The 17,036-nt window shown below is 30.2% G+C and overlaps 1 long non-coding RNA gene across 2 annotated transcripts in view; it reads left to right on the top strand.

The window, feature by feature from the left end:
• The window catches only part of LOC102665743 (uncharacterized), a 59,532-nt gene extending 43,031 nt beyond the window's left edge, over positions 1–16,501 (top strand). For both annotated transcript variants that reach the window (XR_005891884.1, XR_005891886.1), the window contains exon 5: positions 16,397–16,501. This is a non-coding gene — a long non-coding RNA (uncharacterized lncRNA). The remainder of the gene's footprint in view (positions 1–16,396) is intronic.
• The last annotated feature ends 535 nt before the right edge of the window (positions 16,502–17,036 follow it).

Here is a 17,036-nt window from a genome sequence, read left to right as displayed (position 1 = left end):
AATAAATGTGTTGTGATGATCATAAAAGAAAGTGTATTAATTCTCACTAATTAAATGAAACATCATAACTTCAAGTTTTTTATTTTCAGCATCTAGTTTTAAGAGTTGTATTTGATCGTCACCTAATTATCTTTTACCAAAATACATTCTCAATTATTTTAATATTTATTATGATCAACATCTCATCATATGTAGCTAGGATGACGTTCAAATAGTGTGCAATACACACGACCCCTCCCTATAGTAACCAAGCATCCCTTTGTAAGAGGGGGGAGGTGGTGGCCAATCCCCTTGGTTTAAATGTTGGTCCGTCTCTAATACTATATAATGTACAATTGTTGCATTTAAGATTGATCTTCTCAATACGCTATTCAGAAATATAGAAAATTTTTTTGGATTGTGTAATAACACTAGACTAAATGCCACCCAATTGAGAAATTATGTTTTGGAATCAAATGTCTATCAAGTATAATATTTCAATATTTATTACCATTGTATTTCTATATTTCTTAAGTTGTGTAACATTCAACATTACGTTATAATTTCAAATTGATAGGGAAATGAAACATGATATTGAAATTTAAGCATCTTTGCTACCAAAAAACATTTTGTTACAATTCAAAATATAGTTTATCAAATATTATTGAATATAAAATCATATATTGTTGAATTATTTTTATCTTTATTTCCTTTGATCAAGTGTTTGATACGTATAAAGAATAATTGAAAAATGATATATTTCTTATAACAAATTACCTACATTAATTTACAACATTTTGTAACAACAAGCTAGATTAACAATAACACCTGTTATCAAAGTTTTATTAATTTGAATTATTCTTTTAAAGTTTTACTTATCATATGCCAAAATAAATAATTTTAAAAAAAAATTGAGCAGCTTTTTGCTCTAAAACTATATTGTTTAATACAAAATCATCCTATCACTACACAACCAAACTTGTTTATCCTGTGCATTGCACGGAATAAAAACTAGTATATACTGACGCAACTTATTTGCTCCCTTGGAAATTCACTATTGCAACAACAAAGAGATCAAAAGTTTAATTAAGTCACAACAATATAAATGTCAAGTAATAGGTCAATTGTCATGACATTTACATGTCATCATCTAGTTGCAGGTTGGAAAAATATATTAAATTTTTATTAATGACTGGTGGAGGGAGAAAAATCATACAATTATGATACTAGACGACCTAATTCACACAATTAGAACCTGTGGTACCAAAATTGCATAGGTAAAATTAAGTGAAAACTATTATAACTTACCTTGTATTGGTATCAAAGTTTATCAATTTTCCTAATAATAAAGATAATACAATTTAGACATAGGTCCTTAAGTATTTTTGTATTGTTCTTGAATTAAAATTAAAATTTTATCTTGATAATAATCTATGAAATAGTTTTTTTAATCAAAATTAATTAGAGTTTCATCTTGATAAAGATCATCATAAATTATCAAAATAAGACTTTAGATTTCATGAAATTAAAGAACAACGCCAAAAGAATTCACCAAATTATCATTAATTTATATTTTGATATCATAATTTTCTCTTAAGAACAAAATATATTATTTTCTCCACCAATATTATCACTTCCATAATTGTTGTTGTCATCAACATTACCATCATCATCACCACCGGTGATAATGATGGTGATGATGTTGGTGGTAGGTGACAAATTTTTATTTATAAAAAATATGATGTGAAAATTTTTAATTAATTGTAATGATCTTAACAATTTGTTATTATGAGTAGTTTAGATATACGTAGTTCTAAAATACAGACTGCATCTTAGAGGAGTCTAATCCTAAAAAATTACAATACATACATATATATATATATATGTATGTATCAACATAGATTAACTTTCTCGTTCATCTCCTTTTTCGAACCCATTTGTTTCATATCTTTGTCTTGCCACCTTATTATGGGAGAGACCGCACAACAAGCTTCAAAGACTATTTCAAGGAAATAGCAGTGTGGATGAGTATTACAAAGAGATAGAAATTTCCTCAAGAGGCCACCATGGCAAGGTTTTTGCATGGTCTCAATGGATAGATCCAAGATATTGTAGAGTTGGACCACTATGTCTCTTTGGAGGATCTCATTCATCAAGCTATCAAGGTGGAACAACAAGTAAAGAGGAAACAAAAATACAAGAAGGAGAGTGGATCTCCATTTAAATCTCATTAAAGGTGCTTCCCTTGGTAAATGTTTTAAGTGTTTTAAGTGTTTGGGAAAGGGTCATATGGTCTCCCAATGTCCTAACAAAAGGACAATGGCTGTGTTGGTTAATGGGGTTATTACTAGTGCATCTTTTTCTGGCTCTTCTAGTTCTTGTACTGAGAGTGCAGGTCAATGTGATGTACAACCCTTGAAAGGTGATCTTTTGATGGTTAGGAGGTTAATAGGAAGTGTGTGTAAGGATTGAGATGAAACACAAAGGGAGAACATTTTTCATACTAGGTGCATGGTCATGGGGAAAATATGGTCTTTGATTATTGATGGGGAAAATTGGACTTTTGTAGCTAGCCAAAGATTGATAGAAAAGCTTGCTTTGAAAACTTTCCCTCACCCTAGGCCTTACAAACTACAATGGTTGAGTGAGAATGGGGAGCTAGTTGTAGATATACAAGTTTTGATATGCTTTTCCATTGGAAAATATGTTGATGAGATACTATTTGATGTAGTCCCTATGGAGGCTAGCAATCTCTTACGTGGAAGGCCTTGGCAGTATGATAAGGATGTTGTCCATAATGGTGTCACATACAAATTTTCATTTGTTCATAAAAGGAAAAAGGTTACCCTCACACCTATGTCTCCAAGTGAAGTTTGTGAGGATCAAATAAAAAATGAGAGTGAAAAGAGAACAAGAGACTAAAGTGAAACTTTTTAAACATAAGAAACCAAACTAAAACATACATAAAGTATCTTATTACACAATTTTACTATTTGGATCCTATGCATTATATGTTGGCTACCTTATACCATTATATTAGATCAAGACCAAATCATTAATTTCTCTAAGTAATGAGGGAGAACACTGAAGTGGATGGAAACATTTTAATTTGTAATAATCGATGAATGTGACTCTAGAAGCGTTTGAGAAGCTTGATTTCAAAGAAGAGAGTGGAAGCATTACTAGAAATATAAGTTTCTATGACACCTATTCTACGATGGTTCTAAGTGGACCGCCTTAGAAAATGAGCCTGTGGCATTGTTGTAATTATTGTAATGAAAAATGCCTTTTACAACATACATTCACTACTTGATATTCTCGCTTTCTCTCTTTTATGGGGTAGCGCACTCGTCACGCTTCTTCACCTCAACTTAGCGCACGAGTCCTTCTATGGTCCTTGCCTCTGTTTAGTTTCATTCACTCCTCACTGTAAAACCTAGAAAGCCAAAATCACAACCATTCCAAGTGCATTTTAATTCCCAGGTAAAGTGAAACCATGCTACTCTCAGTCTTTTCTTTCTTTTTAACACTCTTAATGGGGTTATTACTAGTGCAACTTTTTCCAAAACACAGTAGTATAAAAATATAATATAAAAAGAAAACTTTAAGTTGAGTACCATGTCAAGCTGAATATTATTCAAAGAGAACTAGTTCTGATTTGATCAAATGAAAGACCAAGATGGTACTATCAAGAAGTTCCCCAAAGGAAAAGAAAAAAAGTCACAGCTTTCTTATAGTATTCAAGTTTACTGTATGCAATATAAGCTAGCGTGACTCACTTTTCAATCTATATACGGTTTGGCTTGGCCCTAAGCTAACATACAAGAGTCCCAATATTTGGACACTCAAATTGTACCTACACCTTGATTTCTCTTTATCATTCTTTAATATCATACCATTAATCACATCAGTCTTTTATCTCTCCATCTCTGAGTGCATGGATGACCATCCGACATAAAGTTGTTCATAACAAGTGGTCTTGACTCTAAGTTATATGTATGCAGATGTTGTTAATTACTTGGAAAAAGATCGTTGTAGCAATAATTAATGATCCTACCTTACTAAAGCTGGATTGTCTCTAGTTGAAGGTATTTGTGATTTTTAGTAAAATATCAATTATCACTCATCCTTTTTGTCTCTCTAGCTCTTATTGACACATCGTGAGTCCCCTATATCTTTTTCCTACATATAATGTGTTTTGCAAGACTAAGTACCAACTACGTTCACAAGAAAATACTAATCATGCATGAGCTTGAATATCATACAGCTTGAGTTGAGATTGAGCAACTTACTTTTGATAAGGCCAAAGAGAACAAGTCCAGCATTTGTTGTTTAAAGCATCATGGTAGTTATTAAAGTCTGGTCTGCTCTTGAGATGGAACCTGCACTCCTTCCCACATCTTGTGCAATGCAGGAACTCATCCCTATGAAAGTTGTGTTTCCTCATTGCAGAGTCTTTCCGGTTAGCCACATTTGCCTGGTGTGTGTAATATTTTATCAGAGGTGTCTTCCAGAGTGGAACTTTGTCTTCGTTTTCACAATGAACCCAGATGTTTCTCTTCCACCTTCCACTCCCTTCCCTTAAAGCATGTTTCTCAAATGCTTCTAGAGTGGCATTCACTCATTATTACAAAAAAACATGTTTCCACCAACTTTTGTGTTCTCCCTCGTTTCCACCAACAAATAATGCATAGGATAAAAATTATATTTATAATAATAATTTATATTGCTACTAAATTAAAATGATAAGAAATAGTGATTCTGTCTCACAGATATTTTTTTAATAAAATTAAATCTATATATCTTCTATTTATTTGTTTTTTCCAAATTACAAAATAAAACTATTATTTACCTACTTTAAATAACAAAAATAAGGCTCTAAAAAATATCAACAGACTCTTCAGTTCTTGTCCCAATATTTTTTTATTGTACAATTATAACAATACAAAACAAAAATACTTGCTTGGAACATTGGAGATCAATAATACTATCGCAAAAAAAAAAAACTTGAGAAATTGAAGTGGAATACTTACCCAAGGGACACTCAGGGCAACACTCACAAGTGATGAAATATTGACCTTCGTTATTAATTTTTAGCCTCCCAACATAATCTCCACATTTTTTGTTTGTAGCACCACTAACAACCTCAATATAGTCCTCACCTCCCTTAAAATCTAGGATGATTTTGAGCTCTTCTTCATCAAATAATATTTTACCATCATCTCCAACCCTAAATTGCTTTCTTCTTTTTGATGGCCCAATTTATTTGATGATGAACATATTTCCAAGCCAAGAATTATGGGCAAAAATGAAACTTCCTAAAATATGTTCACTCCCATAATGGTGTAAAATTGTGAACTAGTTATGTGACAATATTATTACACAACAAAGAATAGAAAATCGTCAAGTAGGCATAAAACCATGCATTCTGATATACACATGATAGTAGGGGTAGAATGGCTTAAATGTGAAATGAATATAATCATTGTGGAGAAAAACTTTTGAAAACTACAGATTATGACAAAAAAAATCTTTGCAGAAATAATGTAGTCACTAAATATTTTCAGAAAGTAACATGTGATAAAACATGTAACCTTAAAAGACTAAATTGAGGATTTTCTTTTCAAAATGTTTCTTTATTTATTTATACCCAATACGTAAGTTGGATTTATCTCCATTTTTCTCTTTGAGTTATCATATGAAAACATAAAACACTTAAGGAAAATAATTGATTTAGGAAAAATCACACTTACCTTGAGTAATATTGTCGTCTTCTGTCTTTTTCTCATTTCCTTGACTTCTCTTCTGTTTAGGTGGATCACCTGTAATCATATAGGGAAAGAAAGCCCTTAATTTTATTTTTCAATCATTCTTAAAATAAGAAAATATAAAAAAATGGTGCCCTAAGTTCATGACTGCACAATGAGATGCATGAAAATTGACTGTAGGTAGTCCAAATTCTTCTTCTGCCATTTGATTTAGGGATTTTGGTATGGACTATTTTCTTCTCAAACAGGGATTTCACAGTGAGAAAAACTTTCAAAGTTGTCTAATGTGCCTAATAAACTATGTTGCAAAAATATAGTCTATAACCATTTTTTAAATAAAAGCGGACACATTAAAAGAAATCAAATCTAAATCCCAAAATAGACAAAGAAATAATAATTAAACACACTCTGAATTTCTTCATAGTTGAAAATATAATAAAAGAAAAGTGATGTGATTATTTCAAAGAAAAACACACTAACCTTGTGCTATATTCTTGAAGTTTTTCTTTATGCCGATTTTTCGACTTCCCTCCCATTAAGGTGGATCGCCTGTAGTCAAAGAGGGAAAGGAAACCCTTAATTTTAATTTTCAACTCTTCCAAAATTTCTTACATAATCAATAAAGTCAAGTAAAATTAAATAGACGTCAAATTATACATGTGTATCCCAAAGAACAAAATATCTCTTGAATACATGGAATTAAATTGCCTTTTGAAACCATATCAAAACATGAGACACTTAAGCAAAAGAATTGATTTCAAAGAAAATCACACTAACCTTTTGTAATATTCTTGAGTTCTTCCTCTAAAAGAGAGAAATATGGCTTGAATGCATAGAATTTAGCTACCTTTTGAAACCATATGTAAACATAAAACACTTAAGCAAATTAATTGATTTTAGAAAAATCACACTAACCCTGAGTAATATTCTCATCTTCTTTCTTTTTCTCATTTCCTTGACTTGTCTTTTGTTGGGGTGGATCACCTGTAGTCATATGGGGAAAGAAAATCCTTAACTGTCACTTATTAAATGAAATTTGGAAGTAAGTGATGATCATAATATAATAAAATAAATGTGTTGTGATGATCATAAATGAAAGTATATTAATTGTCACTTATTAAATGAAATTTGGAAATAAGTGATAAATATTTTTCCATAAAATACAAATCACATTAATTTTTATGTTTTCATAATAACTTTATATTAATGTGTAATAAAAAATAAGAAATGTTTAAAACACAATTGAGCAAGTGTATTGCACACTATTTGAACCCCATCCTAGCTACGTATAATGAGATGTTGATCATAATAAATATTAAATTAATTGAGAATGTATTTTGGTAAAAGATAATTGGACGACAATCAAATACTTCTCTTAAAACTAGATGCTGAAAATAAAAAACTAGAAGTTATGTTCTCATTATGATGAAGGATTTGTCTCTTCATGACTAATTGTCTTCTTTTAAGAGATAACTCATTATTCTTATATATGCTTAAATTCAAGAGAAAAAAAAAACAAAGAGTCACATAACTCTTGTAATATTCAAGCATCTTTTAATTACATCATTAGTTTATACTTTTATTTTTATGCGTAAATTTAGTTCCTTTTAATAATAAAATTAATTGATATTAAAAATGTATATCAATCAATTGATATATTACTTGAAATCTCTATAGTAACCATGCATCCCTTAATTATCTATCTATAACGCACGTTGATTGATTTACAAAATAAATTAGGGAGGGGTCGTGTGATTGACCAACACTGCATGAGGGTTTTCGTATTTAATAGGAAAAGTTGAATGCGCAAAAGTAAATAGAACTAAAATAGAAAATTGTATTTAATAAGACCACAATTCTTTAATCCCATAAATTTATAGTTTTCCGTATGAAATGTAATATGAAATTACTTTATCTTTATCATTATCTTTAGATATACAAAAGAAAGAATATGTGGGTAGTTGCGGAAATATATTTTGTAGTTTTGATGAGGAATTGAATGGAAAAAAATCAATATGGTTGTATTAATAGAAATTGATTGACCGAAAAATTGGATCGTGATTATAAATACAAAAGCAATTCATGTAACCAATGGGTAGTTGCGGAAATATATTTTGCACCCGTTGAAATACAATGGTAAGTGTGGCATAATCTTTTGAAGGAAAAATTACACAAAATTTTACTTTTATGCGTCTTTTGAATATGTAGGTATATTGTATATCATGAATTTAATTATATATTTTTTATTTCTTTAATCATATTAAGATATATTTCCTGTCTTTTCTAATGTCTAATTATTTTTTTATTGTTAAAGGAATATGTTCAACATTAGCATTTTTATTAGCCATTTAAACGTGACCTTCCAACCTACCAAACTAAAACTATAAAAGTCATATAAAATATATTTTCTATGATTAAAAGATAATTACTTAAAAAATATTACTAAATCCTTCGTTAGAGTTGATATTATGTCAAAATATAAATTTAATGTACAAAATTAATTATTAACGCTAAATTGTTTATAATATTAACTAATAAAAAGAAAATAAGGTAAAATTAACTTATTTATACTCTATAAGTAACTAAACAATCATAAATTATTTTTCTCTATATTCTTTAAAGAAAATAAATTCATTGATAATTGAATAGTAATAAATAATTCTAAAGAGCATTTGATAGTAATATAATATTATATATTAATATTAACTAAAAATATAAATAATTATAGTAATTAATATTATATGTATAATATTTTTAAAAAAAGTTTGTAAGAGGGGGGAGGGGGTGGCCAACCCCCTTGGTTGAAATGTTAATACTATATAATGTACAATTGTTGCATTTAAGATTGATCTTCCCAATATACTATTCAGAAATATAGACAACTTTTCTGGATTGTGTAATAACAGTAGACTAAATGCCACCCAATTGAGAAATTATGTTTTGGAATCAAATGTCTATCAAGTATAATATTTCAATATTTATTACCATTGTATTGCTATATTTCTTAAGTTGTGTAACATTCAACATTACGTTATAGTTTCAAATTGATAGGGAAATGCAACATGATATTGAAATTTAAGCATCTTTGCTACCAAAAAACATTTTGTTACAATTCAAAATATAGTTTATCAAATGTTATTGCATATAAAATCATATATGGTTGAATTATTTTTATCTTTATTTCCTTTGATAAAGTGTTTGAGACGTATAAAGAATCATGGAAAAATGATATATTTCTTTTAACAAATTACCAACATTAATTTACAACATTTTGTAACAACAATAATTGCTAGATTAACAATAACACGCGTTATCAAACTTTTATTAATCTGAATTATTCTTTTAAAGTTTTACTTATCATATGCCAAAATAAATAATTTTTTTTAAAAAAATTGTGCAGCTTTTTGCTCTAAAACTATATTGTTTAATACAAAATCATCCTATCACTACACAACCAAACTTGTTTATCCTGTGCATTGCACAGTTCAAAAACTAGTATATACTGACAGAACTTATTTGCTCTCTTGGAAATTCACTATTGCAACAACAAAGAGATCAAAAGTTTAATTAAGTCACAACGATATAAATGTCAAGTAATAGGTCAATTGTCATGACATTTACATGTCATCATCTAGCTCCAGGTCGGAAAAATATATTAAATTTTTATTATTGACTGGTGGAGGGAGAAAAATCATACAATTATGATACTAGACGACCTAATTCACACAATTAGAACCTGTGGTACCAAGATTGCATAGGTAAAATTAAGTGAAAACTACTATAACTTACCCTGTATTCGTATCAAAGTTTATCAATTTTCCTAATAATAAAGATAATAAAATTTAGACATAGAACCTTAAGTGTTTTTGTATTGTTCTAGAATCAAAATTAAAGTTTTATCCCGATAATAATCTATGAAATAGTTTTTTTAATAAAAATTAATTAGAGTTTCGTCTTGATAAAGATCATCATAAATTGTAATGATGTTAATAATTTGTTATTATGAGTAGTTTAGATATGCAGAGTTCTAAAATACCGGTTGCATCTTAGAGGAGTCCAATCCTAAAAAATTATAATATATATATATATATATATATATATATCAACATATTAAGTCTTGCGGCCTTATTATGGGAGAGACTGCACAACAAGCTCCAAAGACTATTTCAAGGAAATAGGAGTGTGGATGAGTATTACAAAGAGATGGAAATTTTCTTGATTAGGGATCAAATTGAGAAGTCTCAAGAGGCCACCATGGCAAGGTTTTTGCATGGTCTAAATGGATAGATCCAAGAGATTGTAGAGTTGCACCACTATGCCTCTTTGGAGGATGTCATTCATCAAGCTATCACGGTGGAACAACAAGTAAAGAGGAAACAAACATACAAGGAGAGAGGATCTCCATTTAAATCTCATGAAAAGGTGCTTCCCTTGGTAAAAATAATTCTAACCCTACTCCCACTTCTTCAAAAGCGAGTTCCATTAAATGTTTTAAGTGTTTGGGAAAGGGTCATATTGTCTCCCAATGTCCTAACAAAAGGACAATGGCTGTGTTGGGTAATGGGGTTATTACTAGTGCAACTTTTTCTTGCTCTTCTAGTTCTTCTACTGAAAGTGAAAGTCAATGTGATGTACAACCTTGAAAGGTGATCTTTTGATCGTTAGAAGGTTAATGGGGAGTGTGTGTAAGGATTGAGATGAAACACAAAGGGAGAACATTTTTCATACTAGGTGCACGGTCATGGGGAAAATATGGTCTTTGATTATTGATGGGGAAAATTGCACTTTTGTAGCTAGCCAAAGATTGATAGAAAATCTTGCTTTGAAAACTTCCCCTCACCCTAGGCCTTACAAACTACAATGGTTGAGTGAGAATGGGGAGCTAGTTGTAGATATACAAGTTTTGATATGCTTTTCCATTGCAAAATATGTTGATGAGATACTGTTTGATGTAGTCCCTATGGAGGCTAGCAATCTCTTACGTGGAAGGCCTTGGCAGTATGATAAGGATGTTGTCCATAATGGTGTCACAAACAAATTTTCATTTGTTCATAAAAGGAAAAAGGTTACCCTCACACCTATGTCTCCAAGTGAGGTTTGTGAGGATCAAATAAAAAATGAGAGTGAAAAGAGAACAAGAGACTAAATTGAAACTTTTTAAACATAAGAAACCAAACTAAAACATACATAAAGTCTCTTATTACACAATTTTACTATTTGGATCCTATGCGTTATATGTTGGCTACCTTATATCATTATATTAGATCAAGACCAAATCATTAATTTGTCTAAGTAACGAGGGAGAACACTGAAGTGGATGGAAACATTTTAATTTGTAATAATCGATGAATGTGACTCTAGAAGCGTTTGAGAAGCTTGATTTCAAAGAAGGGAGTGGAAGCACTACTAGAAATATAAGTTTCTATGACACCTATTCTACGATGGTTCTAAGTGGACCGCCTTAGAAAATGAACCTGTGGCATTGTTGTAATTATTGTAATGAAAAATGCCTTTTACAACACACATTCACTACTAGAAAAAGTGCTTATTACGACACCTCAACTATGACGGTTGGCAAAAAACCATTTTTGAAAAGGATTCGGTGGCAATATTGTAATAAATTATGAGTTTAAGGAAGGTTATTTAGAATGCCGTCGTAATTGATTGATGTACAAAGACGGGTTCCGAAGACCGTCTTTGTATTTTTTCATTTTCTCTCTGTTATCATGAACCTGTTACTTTCTTTTTCTTGATATTCTCGTTTTCTCTCTCGTATAGGTAGTGCACTCGTCACGCTTCTTCACCTCAACTTAGCGCACGAGTCTTTCTATGGTCCTTGCCTCTGTTTAGTTTCATTCACTCCTCACTGTAAAACCTAGAAAGCCAAAATCACAACCATTCCAAGTGCATTTTTAATCCCAGGTAAAGTGAAACCACGCTACTCTCATTCTTTTCTTTCTTTTTAACTCTCTTAATTCTTCCCTATTCTCCATTCACCCCCAAAACACCTTCCCTCCCACACCCACACTAAAAAAAAAAATCAAATTTCACGTTTCAAAAATGCAGGTTAACTTCCAGGAGCAAAAATCATTATCATTCTCCTCAATATTTCTGGCCGCGTTTTTTTTTTAATGTTTCTCGTAGGTTTAAGGTTTCCGTTTCTCCTTAAATATTTTTTCGTTATTATAAATAGTTCCTACCATAATTTCTATATTTAAAACCCTAAAATTAAAAAAAAAATATTTGGTCCTTAAATTTTTTTTTTCTTTGGACCTGAGAGAGAGAAGAGCGAGTGATGACGGTCTTTCATTTCTTCAACTGCGCCATTCTCACCTTCGGCCCCCATGTTGTCTTCTATTTTACCACGCCCTTGTAAGTCTCTCTCTCTTTCCCTTTTTATTCACAACTCGCACATCAGATCTATATCTCTTTCTTACATTAATTTCAGCTTCAATTGCTTTAACAATTAGCCCTTCACTTATCGATTTTATGCTCTCGCAACTTCGCATGCTTCAATTGTTCTATAACAAATCACAGTTCTATACTTATAGCCGATAAGTTGCTTGCTCAATGTATTTTGGAATCTTGTGGTTGTCATGAATTTTGGAATCCCCCCTTTTCTGCGTGCTTGAAAAGCTAGGTCTCGTACGTGATTTCGTGTGTTAGTAAAGTAATAGGTTTCAATATGCAGATCTGAGTATGATACACTCAGAACCTCTATCAAAGCCGCTGTTGTTTATCTTGCAACGACATTAGTGAAGGTTGCTGAATATACTGAATTCTAAACTATTGTTGTGTATTTGTACAAAGATAGATAACAATGAAGAATGAACAATCTGATTCATTTTTTTTTTGGTCTGATTCTCTGGCAGCTTATTTGTCTAGCTACTTTTCTCAAGGTTTCGGAGAATGATAGGTTTGATCCGTATCAGGTATGTCCCTGAATTGCTTATGTGCATATACCATTCATGGAGGGATACTAGATAACAATTTAAGTTTTAAGTCTTAAAGGAAGACCCCCATATTTATAGCAATTTTTTTTAATTATATTGTTGTAAGCTAATGAGCTGCGTTTTTACTAGTTGTACTATTACACTACTTGACTTAGAATAGTTGTATATACTCATCTTATAACATCATATCCTCTCATATCTATAATTAACGGTGAATTACCTACATAAACTTAATAGGAGAATGCTTGATTAGGTTGAGGAAGGATGAATAACCAAAACCCGTAACAATGCTTTGTCAAAGATTGTGATAAAAACAAATAGAAAATTCACTTTTTTATTTTAATTTATATGTCAAGTTTTTATTTGTTGAACATAATGTGAGGCGAAATTGATGATTTAAATCTCATTTACTAATGATTTGACATATTATTTATTATTATTATTGCTGAATGCTTTTCTACTATATTTTAATTACTGCAAGATAAGAAACCTCTAGTGCATCAAAACTAGAAGCACATTAAAGTCTAAATAACAATGACAATAATAACAAAGATAAGAAAAAAATAAAATAAAAATTAAAAAGAAAAAGACTTTTCAAAAAGGAAATAAATTATACTTAAATATTTTATTCAAATAGAGAGGATCCAATTATCTACTATAAAAATGGAAATAGAGTATTTATTTTTTAAAAATTCAATAGTTTTACAAAAAATATTATAAATTCGATAGTCTTATGTAGTTGTTTTATAAGTTTAAATAAAGGTTGAGGTTTTGAATTTATTTTTTTTGAATTGTGATTCTGTGAATAAGGTGGTTAAGTAGCACTTTTTTTACCTTGAGTACGTGGTTTCAACTAGTTATTTTCTCTTGCAAGCAGACAAATGAAGATGAAGTTGTTAAACCAAATAACTTGTATTGTTTATGGTCTCCTTTAAAAGTGCTGGCATGTTTATGGTCTCCTTTATCAGTGAGACACAGAATACAGGGAGGCAATCAAGTGCTATCGAAATGCACTGAGAATTGATACCAACAACATTGAAATTATTCTTGACCTATCACTCCTACAGGTAACATCTTTAATGCATTTGCCTTTAGTTGCTTCTCTATAATCAATAAATTTAACTTGGATGTTAGTCTTTGATTATGCTGGCATGTACTTAAGTTTGAAAATCATAATGTTAGTCTGTTAAACAAGTGGAGGTGTTTTTTTTCTGTCTTCTATTTTCTGTTTTACTGAAAATAATAACAGGATGTGCTTAAATTTGAATTATTTATCACATTAGAACTTGGGCTGGATTAAGGGGAAAGGTGAATGAAAATCTCCTTCTGGTCTCCTTCCGTTCTGAATTTTGAAGTGCACAAAGAAAGGCCATATCATGGGAGGAATTTCACCCTAGGACCTTAGAGGAAAACTCATTATAATCCTTATAAGTAAGAGTGGATAACATAATCTCGTAAAAAAAGTGCAGATAACATAATGTGAAAGGTTGAGTGCATAATGGAAATTAAATTAATTTTTTACACTCACAATTTATGTTCCGTAACATTAGCAAGTATAACTATTTTGATGTTATTTGTACAAGTTGAGTATCTACTGTATTATTTAATTAACGACTTTGATGAATGATAATTGGTACTATTGAGTTTTAATGCTTTTTAAATGTATAGGTAACTTTACACAAGCAGCCTTAAACAGTGCATGCTAAACCCTGTCATGGCAGTAGAGATTATTTTTACGAGTTAAATTTATACATATATGGTCATATGTTAGTATATAGAGTGAATTGAAGGGACTCTTATTATGAGAAAGTGAGATAATCATGTATCAGATGAAATCATGCAATATTTAAGATTAAAGATAATGTGACATAACTTTTTAAGAGATTATATAATCATAATTATCCACGTACATGATTATATAATCTAAATTTAATTCTCTTATCTTCTTATTACAAATAATATTCTCACTTTATGTATCCTGTTGTGTGTAAAATATTTTAAGGTTTGTTTCAAATAATATTCTCTCTTTACATAAAAAAAATTACTTATTTTATTAAACTGAGTGTTTGTTTCAACAAATAATTTTAAAGAAACTACTCATATATTATATTTATAAATAAATAGATTTGTTACAAGAAAACGACAAAATCTTATTATTGGAGATTTATGCGAAAAAATATTTTACACCAACTATGTACATTTTATACAGTAGAATTCTTTTTAAGATACTATAAACATGTTTTAATATATACCACAAAATATTTATTTTCCATTCAATAAATAATTAATAATTTTCAGTATTTTTTAATGAAATGTCCATCATGGGTTCTCCTATACCGTATATTAAAATTATGTTATGCTTATTTTAAGGTTATATAATGGTTCTAAGGTCCTAAGATGGTTTCGGGGGGACTCGGGGTGTGTGTGTGTGGTTCTCTGTCAAACCCAGTGGTTTGGATTTATATGTCCAACATATATGGTATTCCCTGTGTAGTACAAGTCTTGGTATTGGTGACTTCTGTGAGGCATAATGGGACTGGAAAATGGCTTATTTGTGCACCAGTTATTTTATTCACATAACCTAAGAAGCAGGTGGAGTAAATGATAATACTCATTATTAATTCTTAGGTTGACCTTTGAGTGGTATTCATGGTACTTTGAAGCTTCTATCAATTAGATGAGATAAGACCCTTAGTAGGGTTGGTGTAACTAAAATTTGTATTGGCTTTTGTGATGCTCTTTAATAATTTATATGCTAATGATAGCTGGTATCCACTATGGCTTTATAAATAACTTTTATAGTTTGATATATGGTCAAATTACATTTGTTGAATACAATTCTCTATGCTGTCAATGCTACTGTTGTATGTTCAAGAATATGAAATCTTAACATGGTTTGACTGTAGTTATTATTTTTCCTTGTGGTGTTTCTCTTCACTTAATATTATTTCCCAGATCTCATTGTTAGAGGAATGTGAGTTTCTTGAGAGAGCTCTGGAGGAGTTACACAAAAAAGAATCCAAAATTTTGATAAATGTAACTAATACATGATATATAACTTGATTCCGAATATGCCTTCCTAGTTTGATAAACGTGTATACAAAGAACAAGAGGTTTCACTTTTAGTAAAGCAATGTCACCTAGAAGAAGGTAAAGCTTTGTACCGGGCATTACTTTCCATGAATCCTGATAATTATAGGTGATCTCTGTTGCCACTTATATTTTAGGTTTAAGTATCTCGATTGATTAGTCATTTTGTTGATAATCATAGGTGATCTCTGTTGCCACTAATTATAGTTTTTGTTGATGTTTTAAAAATTGGACCTTAGGAATCACATGTCAGTTCTGCTTAAAGCCATATTCTAATATTTTTTCTATTAACTATTTCCTAGTGTTACTTATTATACATAATATCCTTATCTCCTCTTCATACAATTTACAAGTAGTCTTTTGTAAAGGATTTTGATGGTAATAACATTATATATATTCATAAAGAGGAGTTCTCTCAAGAAACACCAATTTTCAAGTAATGTCTATTTTTACTTTCTCCTTTTAAAAGTATCTAATTTTTTAAGTTGAGAAATAGCAGAATGCTTTTTGTCTCTGTGTGTGTAAACCTTACACTGGGTTGGATTGAATGAATACTTACAATATCTACTAAGTAACTTTGCTTTGTGTCTTGTTCTTAAAATACAGGATATGATGTACCATGGAAGGCTTTTTTCCAAAATCCTGCTTACGTGTGGGCATATATGCTGAATTCTTTGGTAGTTGGGGTCACTATAACAGTCTATCATATGGCGCGGCTTCACACATTTTTTAGGTACAGTGTTAGCATTTAATGCTTTATTTTAATTACCACATGATAGTTAATTATGTCATCATCATACAGCTTGACTACTTGATTTTTATTTTATTTTAAATATCTTCAATGTCTAATATTTGGTTAATTTGTGAAAGAAAGTAATTACATATAAATAATTACTAATTTGGTTAATTTGTGTCAAATTTGTTAAAAAATAAACATGTTTAGTGTATTTTATTTGCTTTAAATTAGAAAATATTCGAAAATTTCATATTCATTGCATAAAATTTAATTAATTTCATATTGTCATGTGTTTACTACTTGAACCTTATATCAACTATGTAAATACAAAAAAAAAGTAGCTCCAAATGCAAAAAATAAAAAAATTAGAATTTCTACATCGGTTTGGACTTGACCGATGTAGATTGCTAACCATTCTATGATGGTCACATGTGAAAGACCGTCTTAGATTGCTCAGCATTCTACGTCGGTTCTTCAGTGCCCGTCGTAGAATTATAACCATTCTACATT

This window comes from Glycine max, chromosome 6 (assembly GCF_000004515.6).
Source record: "Glycine max cultivar Williams 82 chromosome 6, Glycine_max_v4.0, whole genome shotgun sequence".
In the NCBI taxonomy this organism is placed as follows: Eukaryota; Viridiplantae; Streptophyta; class Magnoliopsida; order Fabales; family Fabaceae; genus Glycine; species Glycine max.
This window is presented reverse-complemented; position numbering and strand designations above follow the sequence as displayed.